This window comes from Carcharodon carcharias, chromosome 13, assembly GCF_017639515.1.
Source record: "Carcharodon carcharias isolate sCarCar2 chromosome 13, sCarCar2.pri, whole genome shotgun sequence".
NCBI classification, from domain to species: domain Eukaryota; kingdom Metazoa; phylum Chordata; class Chondrichthyes; order Lamniformes; family Lamnidae; genus Carcharodon; species Carcharodon carcharias.
In genome coordinates, this window is record NC_054479.1 from 82,656,798 (window position 1) to 82,684,321 (window position 27,524).

The following is a 27,524-nucleotide window of genomic DNA, read 5'->3' on the forward strand; positions in this document are numbered from 1 at the left end:
TTTTGTTGGAGCAGAGAAGACTGAGGGGCGACCTGATTGAGGTGTACAAGATTATGAGGGGCATAGACAGGGTGGATGGGGAGCAGCTGTTCCCCTTAGTTGAAGGATCAGTCACGAGGGGACACAAGTTCAAGATGAGAGGCAGGAGGTTTAGGGGGGATATGAGGAAAAACATTTTTACCCAGAGAGTGGTGATGGTCTGAAATGCGCTGCCTGGGAGGGTGGTGGAGGTGGGTTGCCTCACATCCTTTAAAAAGTACCTGGATGAGCACTTGGCACGTCATAACATTCAAGGCTATAGGCCAAGTGCTGGTAAATGGGATTAGGTAGGTAGGTCAGGTGTTTCTCATGTGTTGGTGCAGACTCAATGGGCCAAAGGCCCTCTTCTGCACTATGATTCTGTGAAATAAAAAAGCTAAAACTTTCAAATTCAAATAAAATAATTAAAATAAACACCTAAAACACATACCTGTGTCGTTAACTTTTAATCGTCTAGCATTTAATAAGCACAGTAAATTGTAGCATACATAGGAATTACTCTAAGTTAATTAAGAAAGTAATTAAATTAAATTAACTAGACAACATAAAAACAATGGCAAGACAGGTGTTATGTTGCAGCTGTGGAATGTGGGTTCATTTAGACACCAAGGCGATTCAGGACACAAACACCTGCTGAAAATGTAAGCAGCTAGAGAAATTCTGGATCAGGATTATTGATCTGGAAGCCAAACTGCAGACACAGCACAACATAAGGGAGGGTGAGAAATACCTGGACACTTTGTTCTGTGAATGAGGCAGGTAAAGGAATGAGCAGACAGAAACAGAGAAGCCTTAGACTTTACAATTGTCAAAGAGGTACAAGATGCTTGCAGCCTCTGTGGATGAAAGCGAGGTCTGCATGGTGCACAAGTAGACTGGCCATGGTACCATGGTACAGAAAGCTGTTCAAGCTGGTGGAGCAAACAGAAATGTAGTGGTAAAAGGGGACAGTATAGTAAGGGTGATTGACATTGTTCTCTGCAGCAAAGAGCGAGAGTCCAGAAGGCTGTGTTTCGTGCCTAGTGCCGGAGTTTGGGACACCTGCTCAGGGCTGGAGAGGCACATGCAGTGGGAGGGGGAGGATCCAGTCATCGTGATCTATGTAGGTACCAATGACATAGGTAGAACAAGGAAAGAGGCTCTGCATAGTCAGTATTATGAGCTCGGCACCAAATTAAGAAGCACAACCTCAAAGGTAATAATCTCTGGATTATTGCCTGAGCCATGTGAAAATCAGCATAGGACAAATAAGACTAGAGACATGAATAGAGGCCTGAATGACTGGTGTGGTACAAGTGGATTCCTGTTTGTGGGGCATTGAAACCAGTACCAGGGAAAGTGAGGGCTGTACCATTGGGATGGTCTACACCTGAACCATGCTGGAACCAGCATTCTTGTGAATTGCAAAACTAGGGAAGTAGAAAAGGTTTTAAACTAAATAGTGGGGCAAGAGATCAAATGTGGGAATGTGCGGTATATCAAAGAATAGGGACAGGGTAAGAAAAGAAGGTATTAATGTAGAAAGTGATAAAGAGACCATGACAGGAAGGGACAGCGAGTACAAGTCTAAGAATAAACCAACAGATAAGGCAAGAGGATACAAAATAATAACAGGACAAAACCTAAGGCTCTGTATCTGAATGCAATTAGCATTCAAAACAAATAAGTACAATCTGATCGCCATTACAGAGACATGGCTGCAGGATGACATAGATTGGGACCTGAACATTGAAGGATACATGACATTTAGAAAGGGCAGGAAGCAAGGAAAAGGTAGAGGAGTGGCTTTGTTAATTAATGATGGTTATAGCAGATTAGAGAGGGCTGACCTAAATTCAGGAAACCAAGATGTAGAAATGGTTTGGGTAGAGATGAGAAATGATAAAGGCAAGAAATCACTTGTGGGAGTGGTGTACAGGTCCCCTAACAGTAATCCATACAGTAGGACAGCTTATAAAGGAAGAATAATGGGAGCTTGTCAGAAAGGTACGGCGATAATCAAGGGGGATTTTAATCTGCATGTAGACTGGAAAAATCAGATGGACAAAGGTGGCCTAGATGAGGAGTTCATAAAATGTTTTCAGGATAGTTTCTTAGACCAGCACGTTCTGGAGCCAACCAGAGTGCAGGCTATACTAGACCTGATATTTTGCAACAAGATAGGATTAATTAATTATCTCATATTGAAAGTGCCCCTAGGTAGCAATGGTCATAATATGATTGAATTTGACTTTCACTTTGAGGGAGAGAAGAGTGGCCCAAAACTAGAGCTGGGATTTTTCAGCCCCACCATGGCAGGAGACATGGCGGGCCAGCCAAAAGTACATTGACTTTCGGCAGGGCTGGAAAATACCGGCCTAGTATTTTAAACTTAAATAAGGGCAATTATGAGGGTATGAAAACACAGCTAGCTAAAGTGAACTGGAAAATTAAGTTAAGGGATAAGGTTAAGAGATGCAGTGGCAGATATTTAAAGGGATATTTCAGAATACACAGAATAGATGCATTCCAACGAGAAAGAAAAATTCCAACTGGAGGACCCACCATCCATGGTTACCTTAAAAAATAAAGATAGTATCAAATTTAAAGAAAAAGTATATAATTGTGCAAAGATGGGTGGCAGGACAGAAGATTGGACAGAATATTAAAAAAACAGCAAAGAATAACCAAAAGATTGATAAGGAAGGAGAAAATAGAGTATGAGAGAAAGCTAGCTAGAAATATAGGAGAGAATCCTCCCCCCCTTTGGGGGGGGGGGGAAGGTGGGGAGGAGGGGGTGGTTGGGCGGGGGCAGGTGCAGACCCGATTGGCGCCACTGATTAGGGCCTACGTCGCCATTTTACATGGGCTGGCCAATTAAGGCCAACCCAGAGTGATGTGCGCCTGGAAGCGCTGTGCACTCCCTGTGCTGGTGGGGGAGGTGTTCCCTGCGTTGGGAGTGTGCTCTTTCGCGCATGTGCACATGAAAGAGCTCAGAAATCTCCCTGAGCACAGAGGTACCTCAGGGAGATAAATTTTAAGTTTTAAAAATTTTAATAAAGAAACAAAAAAAATTTAAGACATGTCCCCTCATATGACAGAGTCACATGAGCTGGGACATGTCAATGAACTTTAATGAAAAAATTTAATTTATAAACCCTTCATGAAACCTCATCCCGCCCATGGATGAGGTTCCATGAAAAATACAAAGGCCGCCTGGGCTCTTCACCTGCCTGCCAACCTTAAGGTTGGATGGGCAGCTTTCTCAATAACCTTAATTAGTTAATTAATGGCCTTAACAAGCCTTTGACAGTTCGGCAGGCACGTAGCCGACTTGGGTTCTAACTCAGGTAGGTTACTTCAAACTGCTTTATTTGCACTATATACATGATGAGCTACTAGGTAGGCACATCTCTCTTGAGTGCAGACTATTCCATCTGCTCTACAGAGTCTCTAGAATCTGACTGCTGATGCCACTGTTATATCATGAAACACATCACTAACTCTTTACCATAACTCTTAATCCATTATACTCCACAGAGTACAATCCACCAGTGCTCACACACCCCAGCATTATAGCCCCTCACTGGGTAACCTCTGATCAGAGGCAGCCATAAGACATCTGCTTGTTTCATCTGAATCTGTGTCAGCTGTGCCCATTTTCAATGACACCCAAAATATAATACATTAGGTGTTAATTTACTAAAACCAAACTAATTCCTTCACTGATTTGTTCCAACAGCTGGTGGCAGGTTAAGTGGGAATGGATATTTGAAGTGAATGAACAAAGATTTAGATTTTACAGCAAAGACTGGCAATTTTTAATGGACTATATCTACTCACTGACAGCAGATTTATAAATTCTAGTTGAAGAAGGTATTTGCTTGGAGATCCTTTCCAGGGACTCTGACCATCTTTTTAGAAATTCTTTGTTTCAATGCGCGTGTGAGGGAGGAATGGCTGACTATTCCCTGTAAAGACCCTTCCTTTAATATTCAATGGTTGGGACAGGAAGTTCTGAGACGCTACCTGAGGAATGAAGTATGCAGTGGTGACCTGGATTGTGTAGATGACATCAAGTTCTCAGTGAGACGGTGTCAGGGATTGGGTCTATTAGATCAGGGATGTCCTGGAAAACAATTATTTTATCCAGATTGGTTAGAAATTACCAGACACAATAAAAGTCAATGTTTTGCTTTCAGTCACCAGCTCAGAATAAAGATCAGTTTTGACATTTGCAAATTCCATTTATTTTCTCAGATAAAAAGCAACTACAGCTTTTCTCCCAAAGACATTTAGCATCATTAATTGTGGTATTCTGAACTTCTCTGTTATAGTTATCCAAGGGGAAGAAGTGAAACTTGAGCCAGTGGAATCTGACATGGCCTCTCTGTATCCTTTCTTTTGGGTTTATCACGAACAGTCAGGGAACTCCTCCAGATATTTCACAGTTAAGCTCCTTGATTCTGCACTAGGTCAACTTGCTTTTCTTTGCTCTTGTTTTTCAGAAGTTGCATTTCACATTGATTGCTACAGAATTCTGTTTTTGCTAAGTGTGTTCATTTTTAAGGAATTCATTTTTCTAATGTTATTGAAATTCTCATAATCATATACATCTGGTGCCAATCAAGCAGGCTGCTTTGTCCTGGATGGTGTCAAGCTTCTTGAGTGTTGTGGGAGCTGCACTCATCCAGGCAAGTGGGGAGTATTCCATCACACTCCTGACTTGTACCTTGTAGATGGTGGACAGGCTTTGGGGAGTCAGTAGGTGAGTTACTCGTCGCAGGATTCCTAGGCTCTGACCTGCTGTTGTAGCCATAGTATTTACATGGCTAGCCTAGTTCAGTTTCTGGGTAATGGTAACCCCAAAGATGTTGATAGTGGGGGACTCAGTGATGGTAATGCCATTGAACATCAAGGGTCGATGGTTAGATTCTCTTTTATTGGAGATGGTTAGTGCCTGACACTTGTATGGTATGAATGTTACTTGCCACTTGCCAGCTCAAGCCTGGATATTGTCCAGGTCTTGCTGCATTTGGACATGGACTGCATCTGTATCTGAGGAGTCGCAAATGGTGCTGAACATTGTGCAGTTATCAGCGAACATCCTCACTTCTGACCTTATGATGGAAGGAAGGTCACTGATGAAGCAGCTGAAGATGGTTGGTCCGAGGACATTACCCTGAGGAACTCCTGCAGTGATGTCCTGAAACTGAGATGACTGACCCCCAACAACCACAACCATCTTCCTTCATGCTAAGTATGACTCCAACCAGTGGTGAGTTTTCCCCCTGATTCCCATTGACTCCAGTTTTGCTAGGGCTCCTTGATGCCACACTTGGTTAAATGCTGCCTTGATGTCAAGGGCAGTCACTCTCACTTCACCTCAGGAGTTCAGGTCTTTTGCTCATGTTTGAACCAAGGCTGTAACGAGGGCAGGAGCTGAGTGGCCCTGGTGGAACCCAAACTGGGAGTTAGTGTGCAATATAGTGCTAAGCAAGTGCTGTTTGGTAGCACTGTTGATGGCACCTTCCATCACTTTATTGATGATGGAGACCAGACTGATGGGTGATAATTGACCAGATTGGATTTGTCCTGCTTTTTACGAACAGGAGATACTTGAGCAATTTTCCACATAGCCGGGTAGATGCCAGTGTTGTAGCTGTACACAGCTTGGCTAGGGGCGCGGCAAGTTCTGGAGCACAAGTCTTCAGTACTGTTTCTGGAATATTGTCAGGGCCCATAGCATTTGCAGTATCCAGTGCTCCCAGCCATTTCTTGACATCACCTGGAGTGAATCAAATTGGCTGAAGACTGGCATCTGTGATGCTGGGGACCTCCAGAGAAGGCTGAGATGGATCGTCCATTCATCACTTCTGGCTGAAGATTGTTGCAAATGCTTTAGCCTTATTTATTGCACTGATATGCTGGGCTCCTCCATCATTGAGGATGGGGATATTTGTAGAGCCTCCTCTTCCAGAGAGTTGTTTAATTGTCCACCACCATTCACGACTGGATGTGGCAGCACTGCAGAGCTTAGGTCTGATCTGTTGGTTGTGGGATCACTTAGCTCTGTCCATCACTTGCTGCTTATGCTGTTTGGCATGCAAGTAGTCCTGTGTTGTAGCTTCATCAGGTTGACACCTCATTTTTAGGTATGCCTGGTGCTGCTCCTGGCATGCCTTCCTGCACTTTTCATTGAACCAGGGTTGATCCCCTGGCTTGATGGTAATGGTAGAGTGGGGGAATATGCCGGGCCATGAGATTACAGATTGCGTTTGAGTACAATTCTGCTGCTGCTGATGGCCCACAGTGCTTCAGAGATGCCCAGTCTTGAGTTGCTAGATCTATTCAAAATCTATCCCTTTTAGTGCGATGTACAGGACATAACCGAACAATTCATGGACACAGCACATGGAGAGTATCCTCAATGTGAAGGCGGGACTTCATTTCCACAAGGACTGTGTCTTGGTCATTCCTACTGATATTGTCATGGACCTGCGGGAGGCAGGTTGGTGAGGATGAGGTCAAGTATCTTTTTCCCTCTTCTTGGTTCCCTCAACACCTGCTGCAGACCCAGTCTAGCAGCTATGTCATTTAAGACTCAGCCAACTTGGTCAGTAGTGGTGCTACCGAGCTGCTCCTGGTGATGGACATTGAAGTCCCCCAACAGAGTACATTCTGTTCAACATGGAGGAGCGCTGATTCATCAGCTGAGGGGGGGGGGTGGTATGTGGTAATCAGCAGGAGGTTTCCTTGCCCATGTTTGATCTGATGCCATGAGACTTATGGGGTCCGGAGTCAATGTTGAGGACTCCCAGGGCAACTCCCTCCTGACTTTATACCATACTGTGCCACCACCTCTGCTGGGCCTGTCCTGCCAGTGGGATAGACGTACCCAGGGATGGTGATGGAGGTGTCTGGGACATTATCTGTCAGATATGATTGCATGTGGATGACTATGTCAGGCTATTGCTTGATTAGTCTGTGAGATAGCTCTCCCAATTTTGGCACTAGCCCCCAGATGCAAGGTCAACAGGGCTGAGTTTGTTGTTGTTGTTTCCAGTGCCTAGGTCTATGCCAGGATGTCTGGTTTCATTCCTTTTTTAAGGCTTTGTAGCAGTTTGAAAAGGGCATTTCAGAGTCTGAGTCACAACCAGACCAGGCCAGACCTTTCCTTGTTTCCCATTTGTGAACCAGGTGGGTTTTTTCAATGGTTGTCAATCGACGATGGGTTTATCATGAGACTTTTAATTCCATATTTTTATTGAATTCAAATTCCACCATCTGCCATGGCAAAATTCGAAACTGGGCCCCCAGAGCATTACCCGGATTACTAGTCCAGCTACAATATCACTACATCATCGCCTCTGTTCCTCTATTAATAACGCCAAGGATCACATATGCTCTTTTAACAGCATTTTCAACGTGTCTTGCCACTTAAAGGTACTTGTGTAAGTTTGTAACATTGGTTACTATGTTCATTGAGGTAAAAGGTAACCTGGGGTCTCCTCAATCAGGATGAGCACAGTTTGCACTGCAGTAATGTCATGGCCAGAATCTTCGGGTCGGTGTGTGGGGGCAGGTCCCACTTGCTGACGTGTAAAATGACACGTGGTGATGTTGGCCGTGCTTCCTGATGACACCACGTGTCATTCTGATTCTCAGTTTGGCGGGCACGCACTGGTGTTGGCTGCGCACCCGCTGAACTGTCAAAAGCCTATTGAGGCCATTTAAAAACTAATTAAAAGGATTAACAGAGCTGCCCATCCAACCTTAAGGTCGGTGGGCAGGCGAAGAGCCCAGGCGGCCTTCGCATTTATCATGAAACCTCAACCACAGGCAGAATGAGGTTTCATGAAAGATTTATAAATCAAATCAATTTTTTCATTAAAATTCATTGACATGTCCCAGCTCACATGACACTGTCACGTGAGGGGACATGTCTGAAATGTTTTTTTTCTTTATTTAAATTTTTAATAATGAAGTTAAACTCCTTGAGGCAGCTCTGTGCCTCAGGAAGATTTCTGCACTCTTTTGCACGCACAGGCCTTGACTCAGCCTCCTACCCCCTCCTGTACACGGAGCACTGAGCACTTCCGGGTGCATGTCACGCTGGGTGGGCCTTAATTGGCCCACCCACGTAAAATGGTGGCACGCAGCCGATCGCGGGTGGCAATCAGCTGCGCACCCACCCATGCCCGCTCCCGCTCAGCCCCCCCGATGGGGAGAAAATTCTCATCCATAACACCAAACTCGGAAGATGATCCTCTACCTCCAGCAGTCTGACCTTTGGTCCAATTCCATGCATTCGTTTTTGCAACCCTTCCATATTTGATTAACACGTGGTTGCAAATGATACATAATTTTGAGCCTGCTCCAACGTTCAACACAATCATGGCTGACCCTTCTGTTTTAACTCCATTTTCCTGCTCTCCATATTCCTCGATTCCCTGAGAGATCAAAAATCTGCCTATCGCAGCCTTAAATACATTCAGTGACGGAGCATCCACAACCACTGGGCTAGAGAATTCCAAAGATTCCCAAGTTAAGAAATTTCTCCTCACCTCAGTCCTAAATGATTAGCCCCATAACCTGAAACTGTGCTCCCATATTCTAGATTCCCTAGTCAGAGGTAAAAGCCTCTCAGTATGTCTCCCCTGTCAAGCCCTTTCATAATCTTAATAAAATAAAAGCAAAATACTGCAGATGTTGGAAATCTGAAATAAAAACAAAGTGCTGGAAGACCTCAGCAGGTCTGGCAGCAGTGATAGAGTGAAACAATTAATGCTTCGTGTCCCTATGACTTTTCTTCAGAACTAAAGAGAGGTAAAAATGTGATGGGTTTTCTGCTGTTGAAAGAGGTGGGTCGTGTCGAACAAAAGGGAAGGTCAGGGATGGGTTACAGGGTGGGTTAGGTTAAAGGACAAAAATGTCATGGAACAAAAGGCAAAGGTAATGGGAATGGTTGTTGTAAAGAAACAAAGCATTGGTCAGAGTAAGTATTAATGGCAGAATGAAGGATAGCTCTGTGAGAAAGCAAAACATGAAAGCATGATACAGACTGGCACTTGGCAAAAAGAAAATCAAAATGGAGGACAGAGTTCATGGTCTGAAGTTGTTAAACCCAATGTTAAGCCTGGAAGTGTCTAATCGGAAGATGAAGTGCTGTTCCTCCAGTTTGCATTGGGCTTCACTGGAACATTGTAGCAGCCTGAGGACAGAAAAGTGGGCATGAGAGCAGGATGGTAAATTGAAATGGCAAGTGACAGGAAGATCAGGATCATGCTTGTGGACTGAATGAGGGTACGGTCACTCAATCTGCATTTGGTCTCTCCAATGTAGAGGAGACCGCACTGGGAGCAGCGAATGCAGCAGACCAAATTGAAGGAGATGCGAGTGAATCACTGCTTCACCTGAAAAGAGTGTTTGAGGCCTTGGACAGTGAGGAGGGAGGAGGTAAAGGGGCAGGTATTACACCTCCTGCAATTAATTGCATGGGGAGGTGTTGGGGGTGATAGAGGAGTGTCACAGAGGGAATGTTGAGGGGAAGATATGTTTGGTGGTGGCATCACACTGGAGTTTGCAGAAATGGTGGAGGATGATCCTTTGAATGTGGAGGCTGGTGGTATGGAACGGGAACTCTATTAAGGTTCTGGGACGGTGAGAGGGGAAGGGGTGAAGGCAGAAGTGTTCTACCTGCCCCTTTTTCAACAATATAAAACCCATTACATTTCTGCCTTTCTTCAGTTCTAAAGAAGAGTCATATTGGACTCAAAATGTTAACTCTATTTCTCTCTCCACAGAAGCTGCCAGACCTGTTGAGTTTTTTCAGCATTTTTTGTTGCCCTTCAGAATCTTGTATGTTTCCATGAGATCACCTCTCATTCTTGTGCACTCTAGAGAGAATAGAACAAATGCACATCAGAGGAAATCCCTCTCATCCCAGGAATCAGTCTATTGAACCTTCACTGTACCTCTTCCAATGCAAACATTGATGCGAAGGCTAAAACTGCACACAGTATTCCATGTTTGGCCTTAGCAAAACCCTGTGCAACTGTAGCAAGACTTCCTTATTCATGTGCTCCAATCCCCTTGCAATAAAGGCTAACATGCCATTTGCCTTCCCAATTGCTTGCTGTACCTGCATGTTAACTTTCAGTGTTCCTTGTACCAGTACACCCAAGACTCTCTGAACATCAACATTTACAAGTTTCATGCTTTTAAATAATATTCTACTTTTTCTATCCTTACTATCAAAGTGAATAACCTCACACTTCCCCCATTATATCCCATCTGCCATCTTGTTGTCCATTCACTTAACCTTTGCAGACTCTTATTTCCTGCTCTACAGCTTTGTACTTAGACACAGTACTCTTGGTCTCTGTCTAAGTCATTAATATAGATTGTAAGTAGCTACAGCAATAATTTTATCATATACATTCTTAATAATTAAATACAGAAAACATCAAGAGGCTCAGCAGGTGAGTGAGGGGAGTTAGGAATTCAAATTCTCCCTTTAAGTATGTGTCTTTTTGTGATTAAAACAGTGATATTTCATAAATGACTGTTAATTTAGATTAAATAATTGTGAATGGATAATTCTAATGAAGACAAATCTGGAAAAATAATAAATTGTCTACAACAACAGATTCTAGTTCATCTTCTGAGTGATATTTCCTCCCTTATATAGTACATTTACTTGGATGGAAATAGCTTAACAACAGAACAGCTCCTCCAGCTTGGTGATGGAACTTACGAAATCAAGGTGAGGGAGATATTCACTCCCATTTCAAGTGAAATACAATTGTGCAAAAACATACAACAATGTGACATTACACAAGTCCCTGTGATTTTTTTAGCTTACCCCAGAAGCTGAAAGGAGGGTCAACAAATCAAGGGACCTTGTAGAAAAAGTCATCAATGAAAACCAAGGTCACATATTATTTCATTTAAAAATTTGTGTGCAAAAAATGCAGGAACTTTATTTGAATTTGAATCCATATTCTACAACCCAGTGTGCAGAATTGTCGTATAATTAATAAATTTAATGAAGCAACTTTAAAACCAACATGTCTGTCTGATGGATACCATCACCATGATGTTATGTTTTACAGTGGTGTATGGAATAAACACAGGTTTTGGGAAATTTGCCAGGACAGTTATCCCTCGTGATAATCTCAAGTGAGTACAATCTGATGTCTTTCTGTTTGATATAACTTTCCATTGCCCCCTTGATTATGAAGCCTTCTGTTTTCACAGGGAGCTGCAGGAAAATGTTGTACGCTCCACAGCCGTGGGTGAGAGAAATAATGCCTTTTGCTATTTTCATTATCCAGCACTTTGTTAACCACTGCACTTGAGAGCTGTCCTTTTCTTTGCATCCAAATTTGGCTTTTCCCTCACTGCTTCAACATATTATTAACAAAGAAACTGAAAGCTGTCAAGTGATGTGGTGAATATTTAGTTAAAATAGCTCTGATAAAAGCAAAATCTGTCCGTGTTATTTAAATGGAGGGTTACAAAGCAAATAATGACTATTAAATTCAAACATTGGAATTTCTAGATGAGAAAGACCAAACTCCATCTAGCTCCTCTGCCACCACTCCTGGAAGCCTGGTAATACAAATGGAGTTGTTGATAATCACACCAATCAATCTCTGCCAATTAGTCTGTAACCAATCCAATGTCAAGGGCCTGGGTTTTTACCAAGTCAGGATGACCCCATTTCTGGGCCACCTGATTTTCAGGAGTACCATTAAAGGGCACGGGTTGGTTCAGATCAGGAGCCCACACCCTGCATTCCCGACCTGAACGGCTCCATTGCGGGGATAGGTACATCCTTGTCCTCTTGGTTCATGGAGTAAGACCAGGTTTTCCATGAGTCATGGTTTATGGCCCCTCAGAAGTGTCTGCACGAGAGAACCTATGAAAAGATAAGTTCAAAAGGTCCTTCTCATGCCTCCCATGCCAAGGTATGCCCCCTGCCCACCCCCTATGCCCCTTATGCTCCCCATGCCAACTATGGAACTTCCATGTCCAATCACCCACTATGCATGGTATAGAACCAATGAATCCTATATGTGTTTAAAAAAAACAATGTTTTCTCTGGGGCTCAGGTATTTTCAAACTTTAATGGATGTCTGGGCTCTCAGCCAAGAACACATAATGAGGCAGCAGACAGGAAAGTGGCACTGAGGCCAGTATCAGGTCAGTCATGTTCTTATTGAATGGCAGAGCAGGCTCGAAGGGCCAAATGGCCTACTCCTGTTTCTAAGCCCTATGTTCCTATGAACTTGTTTAAGAACTAGAAGATGAATCTGTGTTTTTTGCCTGATGTTTCTCCTGCAGGTGTTGGGGATCCCTTGTCACCAGAGAGGTCCCGTATGCTGCTGGCCCTCAGGATCAATGTTCTTGCCAAGGGTTACAGCGGAATCTCCTTAGAGACCTTAAGTCAAATGATCCAGGCATTTAATGGTAATGCCACCTTACTTTGTACCTTACTGTGTCCTATATGCAAGATATATTACAAATATTATTGATTTAATAAAAGGATATGGGTAAAATCTTGCCAAAATGGTGGAGGTCCTACCATTGAGGTGGTTTCTGAGTGGCTGTCACATTCAGGCAGGAGGCAGGACTTTACTCTGCAATATTGCTGGGAAGGTGGGTGCAATTAAGGAGAGCAGAAGGGTCTTTCATGGCCAATCAGAGGGCAGGAGCACTAGAGACTTGGCAGTGTCACTAAGAGAGGTGGGTGCTGCTGAGGCAGTGAGGAGATCGGGGGGCACATTTGAGAGGTCCTTGGAAAGTGAGCATTAAATATATCCTTAGGTGGGCCAAACATGCTAAGAGAACAGAGGGGAAATCCCTCCCTTGGCAGTTCTGGGGTTGCAGGGTGTCATTTGCTGGTGGGCCCCACCCTGTGCCAGGAGCCTCTAGCTCTGATGCCCCTCCTCCCTCCATACAACTGGCGGGCTCTCCATGGAGCAGAAGGGGCCACTCCACCATTGGAAAAATGTCAATGGCCCAGGAAAATGGCCCTTAATTGGATCATTAATCATTGAAATTACTGCCCATTTCCATGGCAGCTAAGCTTCCATTGTTCCCGCCGTTGGAAACATCCCCATTATTGGGACTGAATCTGGAAGACATCTGAGTGTGGTTCCTACCTCCATTCCTGCTACCCTGGGGCCCATTAAAATTCTGCCCTATGTTATATCAATCTGTGATCCTGCTCCGCTTTCTCTCTCTGTCTCTCTCTCTCTCTCTCTCTCTCTTTCCCTGGCTTGACTTGTTTCCCTTTACCTGTGTTGTCTTCTGGCTTGATGAGGCTTCTCTTTCTCTATGAGTGACTTGGACATTGCCTATATTAGGTTTTTCTTAAAACTATTTATTTACAACAATTACAAAACCTCGTGGTAAGTACATTACTCTCTGGACACAGGCTGTTCTGCGTCTTGCTCCCTTGGAGTCTCTTGGTCATTTGACTCTGATATCATGCTTACATCACTGCTAACATCATTGTCTAATTAACATAACTATTAACCTTTACTCTACATTCCCACTTGTAGCTTCCTGCCTCTCCTACATCCCAGAGAAGGGAACAGTTGGGGCGAGTGGAGATCTTGCCCCGCTTGCTCATCTTGCCCTGGGACTGATGGGTGAAGGCAAAATGTGGTCACCAAAAAGTGGCTGGGCTGATGCCAAATATGTAAGTTGCCGGTAATTCCTGTTCACTGTTTTTTATGAGGATTTCAACCAATTAAAACTTTTTTTTTTGAACAGACACAGTGGGCTGAATGGCTGCTTTCTGTGCTGTAAGGCCTGTGATCCTGTATGGTCTGTGATCCTGTATGGTGTATTATCTTATGTAATTCTCTGATTCTATGTGATTATCCTATAAAAAACCAATTCTTGACCTCTCCGTCCTTACAAATTACTGCCCCAACTTCAACCTCCCTTTCATCTTCAAAGTCCTTTAATATGTTGTTGTTTCCCAAATCTGTACTTATCTTTCCCTGAACTCCTTGCTTGAATCTCTCAAATCAGACACCTGCCCCTGCCACATTACCAATATGTCTCTCGTTAAAGTCACAAATGACAGCGTACTTGACTGTGACAAAGGTAAACTTGTCCCCCTTTCCTTCTTGACCTGTCTGTAGCCTTTGGCACAGTTGACCACACCATCATGCTCTAATTTCTCTCCACTGTCATCCAGCTGGATGGGACTGCGCTCCCCTGGTTCCATTCATATCTAATCATAGCCAGAGAATTGCCATCAATGGCTTCTTTTTCCATTCCTGCAGTTACCTCTGGTGTTCCCCAGGGATATAGCCTTAGACCCTCCTAATTCTCATCTACACGCTGCCTCTCAATGACAAAATCTGAAAAAATGTCATTGATTTCTACATTTACGCTGACAATACCCAGAACTTTCGACCCCTCCACTGGCTCAAAATTGTCAGACTGCTTATCCGACATCCAGTACTGGATGAGAAAAGGATTCCTCCAACTAAACATTGAACTGAAGCCATTGTCTACGGTCCCCCACCATCAACTCCATCCTCTCCCTGACAACTGTCTGAGGGTGTTCCTGACCGTGTACAACTTGGGTGTCATATTTGACCTTGAGATGAGCTTTCAAACACGTATCTGCACTTTCGCTGATATCACCTATTTCCATCACCGGACTCCGCCCTGTCTCAGCTCCTCTCCTGCTGTAACCCTCATCCATGCCTTCCTTACCTCCAGACTCAACTCGCCCAACACATTCCTGGCTGGTCACCCATATTCTGCCCTCCATAAACTTGAGGTCATCCAAAACTCTGCTGCCCATGTCCTAACTCATGTCAAATGCTGTTCACCCATGTCCACTGTGCTCGCTGACCCATACTGACTCCCAGTTTAAAGGTTTTGTCCTTGTTTTCAAATCCCTCCATGGCCTCATTCCTTCCCTATCTCTGTAATCTCCTCCAGACCCACAAACCTTTGAGATATCTGTCTTCCTCTGATCCTGGCCTCTTAAGCGTTCCTGATTTTAATTATCTGTACTCCAGCCTTGGTCACGATGCCTTTAGTTGCCTAGGCCCTAAGCTCTGGAATTCCCTCCCAAAGACACTCTGCCTCTGTTCCTCACTAAAACATTACTTAAAACCTACTTCTTTGATCAAACTTTTGGTCATTTGACCTAATGTCTCCTTATGTGGCCCAGTGTCTTATTGTGTTTTATAATGCCTTTGTGAATTGCATTGGGATATTTTATTACCTTAAAGGTGCTATGTAAATTCAAAATGTTGTTGTTATATGATTCTATGTGATCCTAAAGTGGAGGTCTTGTGGCACAGTGGGTAGTGTTGCTGCCTCTGAAGCAGAAGCTCTGGGTTCTCTCTGGGACTTGATGGCCAAGGACAGTACATTCATAACGTGGTCAAACTGGTTGAGTATCAACCTGCAAATCCTTCCAACACATGCAAACGGTAAGAGTGGCAGAGATTCCTGGTCAGCTGTGTGATGGGAATAACATTGGAGCCTCTACCATCACCGTTCATAGATCCAGACTACAACATGCATGTATAAGTGTATGTTGCCACAGCAACTCTTCCTCCTTGGGAGGACAGCTGGTGTGGGTCAGAATGGTGCCAATGATACGGGGTTTGATCCCTGCTTTGGCTGGGGTGGATTAGGGACCTGACTCACCTACCCATGGTGGCACTGTGGGTCAGACCTGCCTTTTGGCAGCAAACTGAAGAAGATGTGATTCCCTGATTCTGTACAATTTGATGGTGATACTGTCCAGACAAGTAACTCTAACTCACTTCATCAGGTTTTGCAAGCTCATGGACTCCAGCCGATTTCACTCAAAGCTAAAGAGGTAATAAAACAGTACATTGTTTTTCTCTATAAAATGGGATTTAAACAACGTGAACAAATTTCTAGGTATTACTAACTCATATCTCAAGAAGCAAAAGCATGATCTATTTACTGTACCTCTGACAGTTCTTTATTTTCAATCATTATTTTTGCTTAAAGGCTGGTTGTTCACTGTCATATGATTTGTTGAAGAGATGTATAAGAGCCAGCACATACTGCAGCTCTGTAAGAGTTCTCCCTGTTTAAAATAATGACGAGTCTCGCCAAATTATTTGATGTTGATTTAAAGCTTAAGAGCGCAAATTGCTTTCTTTTCTGCGATTGGCCATATTGTAGGTTACTATAGTTACCAAATCACTTTATTTACTGAATGAATTGATAGTTTATGGCACGTATTGGTTATCTCATCTGTTTAGCTGTACAAGCTGGTCAACGAGGGTTACACTCTGCCCACTGCTCTCTCCATAAATAAAGCATTTGGAAACGTTTACAGATATCTCAGGGCCAAGTGATCATTCCTACAGATTTGTGTTTTAAGTGTGGAGTTATGACTCAGTTATTCTGTTAGATGTTTATTGAAATGATTTTCCATCTAATTCAATTGGTGATTCATGTTTAGGGACTGGCCCTGATCAATGGGACTCAGATGATCACATCGTTGGGGGCTGAGGCAGTGGAGAGAGCGACAGCGATAGCCCGGCAGGCAGACATTATAGCAGCTCTTACACTGGAGGTTCTGAAAGGCACAACCAGAGCCTTTGACAGTGGTGAGTAACATGTTATACAGTCTCTATGCAGACTGTTCTACTGAAGTGAAGGTCTTCCTCCTCCTGATGCTTTGAATGTAGGGTTGCCAACCCTCCAGGATTGACCTGGAGCCTCCAGAAGTTGAGGATCAATCTCCAGGACACTGCTGTGTGCAACCCTGGAGAAAAATCATTGAGACAATCTTAGTGTCTGAGGTTGTTTTTATTTTTGTCATTTTCTTTGAACTTTTCTCCTCACCAGATCTCCTCACCAGATATAAAAATATTGAAAATAGCCGGGGCGGGATGGGGGGGTGGGGGTGCGGGGGCAGGGGGATGCGGGGAAGGGCTGTTTGGCTGACAGTCAAGTCTCATCCAATTGGGTAATGAGTCTTTTTGCTTTCCAATTGACATAGGAAGGTAGTAAGTCACAATGATGGATGTGTTGGCCAACTAATGGCTGGAGCATGGGGGGCAAGTCATGTGATGAAACCTCCAGGAATACATTTAGTCACACATTACAACCCTATTTGAATGATCAGCTTAAGGGGCTTGAACATCGCATGGGGGAGAAACGCATTGAAGGGGATTATCAGCCATGATTGTATTGAATGGCAGAGCAGGCTCAATGGGTTGAATGTTCTCCTGCTCCTATGTTCCTTTGAGCCTTTGACTAGTGGTTAACACAGTGCTGTTATCTTGTACATTAAACAGATATCCACGATCTCCGACCTCATCCAGGCCAGGTAAAAGTAGCTGCTCATTTGCGGTCACTCTTGCATTCTGATGTTCATCCGTCTGAAATCGCAGGTAAAGCATTGGTCTTGTAACAATTTACCCGCTGTTTGAAAGGTCTGTGAGACTCTAACCTTGTAACCGTGTGAAACTTTCACAGGAAGCCACAGACTCTGTGAACGCGTTCAGGATCCCTACACCCTATGCTGCTGCCCACAGGTAGGTATCACAAAGCACTAACATTACGAGACATTTGTATTTATTCCTTATTCTAGTCTAATCACTGTAAACCAAGTGGCCAAATGTCCAGGTTTCAATAAATTGCACATTTCTCCTGATATGAGTTTTCTCTCTTCCAGGTCCATGGTGTGGTCAATGACACAATTGCATTTGTGAAGACTATTTTGGTGACTGAAATGAACAGTGTTACTGATAACCCAGTATCCTTCTGTGAGGCTAACTTCAGTGCAATAACAGGTCTGCTGCACCCTCAAAATGATCTCAGCATATTCAGTGAATAAACAATAAAATTAATTAACAGTAACATAAAGGCAGCAAGTGCACCGTTCATTTATGTCCCCAACGTTTATTTAGGCATCAGCTGTGGCAGCTGATAGCACTTTTACTTCTGAATCACTGAAGGTCATGGGTTTAAGACCCACTCCAGAGACTGGAGTGCAAAATCCAGGCTGACGCTGTGGTGCAGCACTGAGGGAATGCTGCATTGTCAGAGATACATCTTTTGGATGAGACATTTAAGCAAGGCCTCTAAGGTGGACTAAAAAAAACCCCATGACACCACTGGAAGAACAGCAGGAGAATTCTCCCAGTATCCTGACCAACATTTATCCCTTAACCAACATCACAAGAACAGATTTTCTAATGATTTCTTGATGTTAGGGATTTAGCTGTATGCAAATTGGCTGCCAGTTTGTCTACATTACAACACTGATTATGTTTAAAAGTAGTTCACTGGCGGTAAAGTATTTTCAGACATTCTGAGGTCATGAAAGGCATTATATAAATGCCAGTTTTGCTTTCTACTACTTATTTTAGACATATTAGTTGAGGAAGATTTTAAAATTGGACACTGAGATAAAAACGAAATACTGTGGATGCTGGAAATCTGAAATGGAAACAGAAAATGCAGGAAAAATTCAGCAGGTCTGACAGCATCTGTGGAGAGAGAAACAGAGTTAACGTTTTGAACCTGTAGAGGGGTCATACAGACTCGAAACATTAACTCTGTTTCTCCACAGATGCTGTCAGACCTGCTGAGTTTTTCCAGCATTTTCTGTTTCCATTTAAAATTGGACGCTTAGACTGACAAGCATCTAAAAAACTTAGTTGTAAATATTATAGTGATTGGGTGATTAGAAGAATAGAAACTCAAGCAATTTCTGCTTTGAAATTCTAACAAGTTGAGGCTTGAGTGATGATTTCCCTGACTGGGTTCCAAAGACCGGGTTTAGTCCGATTGTGATACTGTCTGATGGGCAATCGAATCATTCTGATGTGCCAGTTAACACAAATGATGAGCATCTTTAATTTCAGATTATAATTATCAGACAAAACCTGACAAGTGTTTTCAAACTATTTTTCCAGTCTCTTCCATTTTGAAGATGTTTAGTTTCACAGGGTAAAAAAAAGAAAATAATCTCTGAACTGTCACACCTAGCTAACCTTCAGTCAACCAATCAGTTGGAAGAAGTTTTTTTTAATATTGGTATCCTAACTCAGCTTTATTTATAATGTGAACCTGTTTACATTCTTCAAAATCAGAACATGTTTTTCCCTTAATTAGTTTTCAGATTGTGTTTGCAGAGAGGGGAGAAATTATTTCAGGTGGGAATTTCCATGGTGAATACCCTGCTAAAGTAAGTGTTCAGCCTGCAAAGGACATTTTATGATCTAGTCCAGAAGTGTCCTGGTTTAAAACAACTCTAAGTGAATGAGAATGCCAGCATCAAAAAAGATGCAAGTGACGGAGTCACTAAAATATCAAGCTCGATTGATTGATTGTTCTTCACTCATTTAAAGACTTATATATCTTCATCTCTTTGTAATAATCATTCTCTGATTATATGTTAAGAAGGAATATGCAACTAATTTCCAAGTTTAAAGAATACTTAAAAATATTTCATGGGATGTGGGCGTCGCTGACTAGGCCGGCATTTGTTGCCTATCCCTAATTGTCCTTAAGCAGTCCATGTGGTGTAGGTACTCCGACTGTGCTGCTGGAGAGGGAGTTCCAGGATTTTGACCCAGCGACAGTGAAGAAACGGTGATATATTTCCAAGTCAGGATGGTGAGGGATTTGGAGGGGAACTTCCAAGTGGTGATGTTCCCATCTATCTGCTGCCCTTGTCCTTCTAATGATAGTGGTCATGGGTTTGAAAGGTGCTGTCGAAAGAGGCTTGTTGGAGAGTAGCTGCAGTGCATCTTGTAGATGGTGCACACTGCTGCTACTATCAATGGTGGAGGGTGTGGATGTTTAGGTTGGTGGATGGGGTGCCTATCAAGCAGTCAGCTTTCTCCTGGATGGTGCCAAGCTTCTTGAGTGTTGTGGGAGCTGCACTCATCCAGGCAAGTGGGGAGTATTCCATCACACTTCTGACTTGTGCCTTGTAGATGGTGGGTAGGCTTTGGGGAGCCAGGAGGTGAGTTACTCACCAGAGGATTCCTAGCCTCTGACCTGCTCTTGTAGCCATAATATTTATATGGCTAGTCCAGTTCAGTTTCTGGTCAACGGTAACCCCCAGGCTGATGTTAGTGGAGGATTCAACGATGGTAATGCCATTGAATGTCAAGGGGCGATGGTTGAATTCTCTCTTCTTGGAGATGGTCATTGCCTGATACTTCTGTGGCATGAATGTTACTTTCCACTTGTCGGCTCAAGCCTGGATATTGTCCAGGTCTTGCTGCATTTGGACATGGACTGCTTCAGTATCTGAGGAGTTGTGAATGGTGCCGAACATTGTGCAATCATCAGCGAGCATCCCCACTTCTGACCTGATGATGGAAGGAAGGTACTGGCACTCAAATACTAAGTGGAGTGACAAGCTGAAGATGGTTGGGCCTAGGACACTCCCCTGAGGAACTCCTGCAGCGATGTCCTGGAACGGAGATGATTGACCCCCAACAGCCACAACCATCTTCCCAGTGTGCAAGCTTTTAAATTTCAGAAATGAGAACCAAGAAATTATTGTCCTAATATTAGCCATCAAACACTTAACTCATTCACATGGTATTTTGTAGCCTATCATTGTCGCAAAAATATTAACCTGTACTAAAATAGCTGAGACAGACGAAAATGCATTAAAGGGCTTTTTAGCGTCCTCCAGTCAGATTGGGAGTTGAAACTGAGTGGGACCATTTCCCCCACCCTATTCCCACACAGTGGATTTAACTGGACTGTTTATTGCTGGTGGCTGAGGTGTCCAGCCTAGCACAGGAAGCAGTCTCATTAACATATGATATTTGGGTCCAGTGGTACATGTAGGATCCCACTGGCACTCAGATACTAAGTGGGGTGACCACAGCAGATTTCCTGCTCAGTGACACCCTCGGGGTGTGGAGAAAGGAGATCTTCAAGGCCGCCCGGGAAATTTGGGGCTCTGCTTCCACCTCCCCCCACCACCCCGCCTCTCACTCCTTCCAACCTGGGTGACCCTGCTGAACCGCCCCCCTCTCCCCCTCTGCACCCCCACCTCCCACAACTTTTGTCAATGCCGATGGAAACCCAGCCTTGGCCTGGGAGCAGTTTTAGTGGTCAGCCGGCTGATGGGATGGGAATGAGCACCTGCACCTGGAGTTAGTACCAGCCAGTCTGACACACAGACTCCTGGGCAGGCAGACTGTGTGCTTCACTAACTAAAAACCCCTCTTAAACACCCGATAATGTTGTTGACACTCATTTGTAGACCAATGTTTTGGAGGTAATCTAATCAGCAGAAGAGATGGCTTCCAATAATCGTGAATTGTTTGTAATCTAATTGTGATCACATCTACAATGGACAGACTGACACTTGTGGCTTGTCTCCTTGTAACTCCTGCAGGCCCTTGACTATCTGGCGATTAGTGTTCATGAACTCGCATCAATCAGTGAGAGGAGAATTGAAAGACTGTGTAATCCATCCCTGAGTGAACTGCCTGCCTTCCTGGTCAATGATGGGGGCCTGAACTGTGGTTTTATGATGGCTCACTGTACAGCAGCCGCATTAGGTACAAACATTTATTTACTCTTCAATTGAGGCATCCACGAGGGCAATAGATGACTATTTGAATAGAAACAATGTGCAGGGTTATGGGGAAAAAGCAGGAGAATGGCATTAAGTCGTGATGCTCATTTGGAGATCTGGTGCAGACATGAGGGCTGAGTGACCTCCTTCTGTCCCAGAACAATTCTGTGATTCTGGAATTTTGACAGGCATTAACTCAAAAACATCTAATTAATCCAGTCAAATAGAACAATAGTAGATTGTACAAACACAGGAATAATTTATTTCAATTGCTTTAACTGAATGTCATAGATTGAGAGAGCCATAGGACAGAATTCTTCAGTGGGCTTCCATCCCCAATGACAGGATCCAATGAGTATTCTGAGCTCGTGCTTGCTGAGAGCCAGAGCCAGGGGCAGCTATTTGCCCAGAGGGACTGCCTCCATGCTTGCTCTCCAATGAAGGACTATTACTGATGGCCCAATCAAATAGCTGATAGCCTAAGAAGCTCAACAGCCCCATTGAGAGAACTGAGCACTGCTGAGGCAGTTGGAGAATGCAAGTGTGCCTCGAAATAGATGCCCAAAGGAGTGATAATAATGACATCTTTAGAGGAGAAGCCAGTCCATCAGCAGTGTTTGGAGCTGCATTTGCTGCTGCCACCCCCCTCCTTAGGGAATGAATTCTCTGGCGTTGAAGGCCCTCTGGACTGTACAGGCAGGACATCTGAATTAAGCTGGCAGCCTCTGCTCTGTTGGAAAAATGCCTGTAAATGCTCTAAATGACCTTTAATTATGGCCTTATATATGCAGATTGGCTATCGGGCACTGTGCAGTGGGCAGCCCACTCCTCATTGCTGCCTGTCCCAGGAAGCGAGAATGAGGTGGGAACCACCCTGACATGGCCCCCCTGCTATTTCCCCTGCCTTCCTCTCCAGGGTTGGGAAAATCCTACCCACGGAGTCATTAAAGCACAGAAGGAAGCCATTCAGCCCATTGGTCCCATGCCAGCTCTTCAGTCAGTCCCATTCACTTGTTGTGTCCCCATTTATTTCCCTCAGGTGCTTACCCGATCCCTTGAGAAATCATTAATCATCCCTCCTTCCACCATCCTCATAAGCAATCAGTTGTAGGCATTACTCCTCACTGCATCAAAATGGTTCCTCCTCATACCCCTCCCTACTCAGCATCTCTTACTCTAAAACCATACATTGGTGTCCACTAGCCCTGGTATCGTCAACTAATGGGAACATGGACAAAGTAAAGCAAAAGACAATGTTTTCTCTGAAATGCATTGATCTGAGATAAAAGCAGAAAGTGCCGCAAACATCCAGCAGGTCAGGTAGTATGTGGGGATAAAAAAGGAAAGATTAATATTTCAGGTGGGCATTGTTCCGTCAGAAGCAGTAGCCCGACCTTCTGCTCTCTGTGGATGCTGCCTGGCCTGTGAGTGTTTCCAGAATCTTCAGTATTTTGTACTCATTGGTGTACAATTTTGTATATATTCCCTGTTAACACAGGTTTATTCTAGGCTGACTACTTCAGTGTAGTACTGAGACAGATGTGTTGTTTTTCGGATGAGATGTAAAACCTGTCTGCTCTACAGTGGGTGCAGAGGATCCCATGGCCCTATTTCAAAGAAGAGCCAGTAATGGGTGTTGGTGGGGGGATGGTGGTTCCCCCAGTTGCCCTGGTCGATAGTTATCCCTCAACCAACATCACTAAATCAGATTACTGGGTCATTATCACATTGCTGCTTGTGGGAGCTTCCTGTTTGCAAATTGGCTGCTGCGTTTCCTACATTGCAACATTAATCACACTTCAAAAAAGTACTGCATTGGTTGGGAGGTGCTTTGGGATGTCCTGAGGTCATGAAAAACCATAAGAACACAAGAAATAGGAGCAGAAGTAGGCCACTCGGCCCCTCGAGCCAATATTCAATAAGATCTTGGCAGATATAATTATGGCTTTAACTCCAGCTTCCTGCATGTCTCCATAACCTTTGACTCCCTTGTCAGTTATAAATCTGTCTAATTCAGCCTTGAATATATTCAATGACCCAGCCACCACTGCTCCCTGGGGAAGAGAATTCCAAACACCAATGAGCCTCTGAGAGAAGAAATTCTACCTCATCTCCGTCTTAAGTGCAAGAGCCCTTGTTTTGAAACTGTGGCCCCCAGTTCTAGGTTCCTCCATGAAGGGAAACATCCCTTCAGTGTTGACCCTGTCAAGCCCACTCAGGATCTTATATATTTCAATAAGATCACCTCTCATTCTTCTAAACTCCAATGAGTACAGGCCCAACCTGCTCAACCTTTCCTCATAAGACAAACCCCCTTCATCCCAAGAATCAGCCAGGGGAACCTTCTCTGAACTGCTTCCAAAGCAAATGCATCCCTCCTTAAATAAGGAGATCAAAACTGTACACTGTGCTCCAGCTGTGGTCTCACGAGTGAAAAGTGTTATAGTGATACAATTTTTTCCCCTTTCTTCCGAATAACTTATAGTTGTAATGATGAGCTGTTTAGCAATTACACATAAAACACAGTGATGTTAAACACAGAGAATATCCAGTCACCAGGCAATAATTTACCATCCCTCCAGTCTCTGAGAACAAGGTGCTGTGCCATCCGTCTTCGGTTGACTCCCTGTCCACCAGCGCTGCCACTGAGGACCATGTCTCCATGGGTGGATGGGCTGCTAGGAAAGCATTGAGAGTTATTGAGCATGTGGAACAAGGTAAACCAAACCAAATATATTGGACCATGTGTTATACTGGAAGAAGAAAGTCTTCTCTGTCCCATCCAACCAGTTTGTGTATTAATAACACCCAGTTTCAATCAATTACTGTGTTATAATTCTATTGGAACCACAATCCCAATGTTAACCAACTGTATTTGGTACGGATGTCTGGTGCTTTAGCCAATTATTTTAAAACCGTATGATTTGGCTACTGACCCTCCTTCCAGTGAAAACACTTTCTCCTTATTTATTTCATCAAAACCTTTCATACCATTGAACACCTCTAGTTTTTATTCTTTCATGGGATGGGGGCATCACTGGCAAGGTCAGCATTTGTTGCCCATCCCTAATTGCCCTTGAACTGAGTGGCTTGCTGGGCCATTTCAGAGGGCAGTTAAGAGTCAACCACATTGCAGTGGATCTGGATTCACATATAGGCCAAACCAGGTAAGGACATTAATGAACCAGATGGATTTTTACAATAATCAGTAATAGTTTCATGGTCACCATCACTGAGACTAGCTTTCAATTATTAATTGAGTTTAAATTCCACCAGCTGCCATGTCTCCAGAATATTAGCCTGGGCCTCTGGATGACTCATCCAGTGACATGACCACTACACCACCATCTCTTCCTGAAGATTAAATCTCTCTTTAATCTACTGCACTCCAAAGAAAACAATTCCAGTTTCTCCAGATAACTGACCTATATTAGGGTGCTCGAGCATGATGGTTATGTTGGTGGTGGCATATCACTGCTCATTCAGGGACTCCAAGTTGCTGTGGCAACATGCACTTTTTAAACACATGTTGTAGTCTAGAGCTAGAACTATGGATAGTGATGGTAGATTCTCCAACTTTCCTTCCATTACATGGCTAACCAGGAATCGCTCCCACTCTTACCATCTGCCATCAATGTGTGTTGGAAGGATTTAGAGGTTGATAATCGACCTGTTTGACCATTGTCATGAACACACCTTATATGGTCATCCTGGAGTGGGACCTCAGCCCACAGCTTCTGGCTCAGAGGTAGGGACACCACCCACTGCACCACAAGATCACCCCAGCGGTTATGTTGAGGATATTTATAATTCAGAGGTCTGGACTAATAATCCACTGAACATGTAATTAGATCCCATCATGACAGGTTGAAAATGTGAATTCAGGTTTTAAAAAAAATCTGGAAATGATAATTTAAAACTCTGGTTAAAATCACCACTGCCGTAAATACCCAACTGGTTAACGAATGTTCTTTATTGAAGGAAGCTCGCTGTCCTTACCTGGTCTGGCCTACGTGTGATGGCAGACCCTGGTTGAATCTTGACAGTTCTCTGAAGTGGCCTAGCAAAGCCCTCAGTTGTAGCACTGCCCTCTCAGGGCAACTAAGGATGGGCAATAAATGCATTGCCCTCATCCTGAGATTAAACAAAAGAGTGATTCCCAGTCCAGCAGTACCCCATCACAGAATCACAGAATCTCACAGTGCAGAAGAGGCTCTTCAGCCCATCGAGTCTGCACTGACACATGAGAAACACTTGACCTACCTACCTAATCCCATTTACCAGCACTTGGCCCATAGCCTTGAATGTTATGACGTGCCAAGTGCTCATCCAGGATGTGAGGCAACCCGCCTCCACCACCATCCCAAGCAGCACATCCCATCTTTGAGTTTAAATTCCTTTATGACCTTGTCCTTCTCTAACCTTCGCCAATCCTACAACCCTCTGAGATCTCTGTGGTCCCCCAACTCCGGCCTGTTGCACATACCCATTTCCTTCACTCCATCAATGACAACGGGATGCCTTTAGCTGCAAGGACCTAAACTCTGGAACCCCGTTCCTCAACCTCTCCACCTCTCTTTCCTCCTTTAAGATGCTCTTTAAATCCTACTTCTCTGACTAAGTTTTTAGCCATTTGTTATGTTTCCTCCTTAGGCTCAGTGCCAGCATGTTCTTGCTACCATTTCTTGGAAAGTTAAAGGCACTGTATAAATACAAGACTAGATTAGCTAATACTTCGATTGACAGTTATAAAGTTAACTCCTTGGGAATCATTTTCTTCCAGTGCTTGCTATCGAGCTCCTAGCAGCGTGTCAGGGCCTTGAGTTTGTGCGACCACTGCACACAACAGAACCGCTGGAAAAGGTTTATGAGCTGCTTCGGTCAGTGGTGAAGTAAGTTAAAAATTCTACTCAAACTAAAATCTTTAAAGGAATAAGGAATCCATGCTATCTGTATGCCAAAAAAGAAGCTTTTCTGTCCTGCTGGTCACAATCGACACACGGAGTGAAAGTGGTCCTGAACAAATGAAAAAGAGAATCTGGCACGGTGTAAAACATGTGGCCCCTAAAGAGTTAACAATCCTGGTTCGCAAGGAAAATGGATGACCCATTGTTACAATCAGGTGAGAAGTGGCAGCATTGCTCCCCTCAGTTGATCACAAAAGGTACTTTTACAAAGTTTTGCTTGTCAATTTAGTGAGTATTTAACTACTTAAATGCTGCGACTGTAATAGACACACAGGTTTGCTGGTAAGTTTTAAAAGAAAATGAAATACTGTTTTTTGTCCTTAATACCTGATAGATAAAAAAAAAGATCTCCAACTCACACTCACACATGCACACAAGAGCCTCTCTAACACACACAGAATTAAGTAACAATGAGAGAGAGTAGGTTACATTATTTAAGAGTGTGCAAAAGAAAATCAGTCATATTTCATCCTGTAGTGTTAGATGGTTTCAAGCCTTGTTGAGTGACTTTTCCTGGATTCTGCACAGACACGATTTAAAGGCTGAATGGATGATCTCTGCCTTTTCCTCTGAGGTCAGCAGCTGTTTGGTTGATGTTGAAGTTGCTGCCTGCAATGTCTGGCTGATTATAAACAGGCAGGGCATACACTTGCAGAATGGCTGGAGTGAGAGCGAGGGACCATGAGTTCTCTTTTTGCTGTTACTCACTCTGTGGCTGACTTGCTTTGGAAAAACATTTTCTTTTAGGCTCGACTATTCCAACGTATTCCTGGCTGGTCTCCCACATTCTACCCTCCATAAACTTGAGATAATCTTAAACTCTGCTGCCTGTCTGAACTTGCAGTTCCCATTCCCCTATCACTGGCCTACATTGGTTTCCAGTCAACCAACATCTTGATCTTAAAATTCTCATCCTTGTTTTCAAATTGCCCTATGGCCTTGCA

The 27,524-nt window shown here is 43.8% G+C and overlaps 1 pseudogene; it reads left to right on the forward strand.

The window, feature by feature from the left end:
- Nucleotides 1-2,255: 2,255 nt before the first annotated feature.
- On the forward strand, nucleotides 2,256-26,509 carry LOC121286100 (annotated as a pseudogene).
- The last annotated feature ends 1,015 nt before the right edge of the window (nucleotides 26,510-27,524 follow it).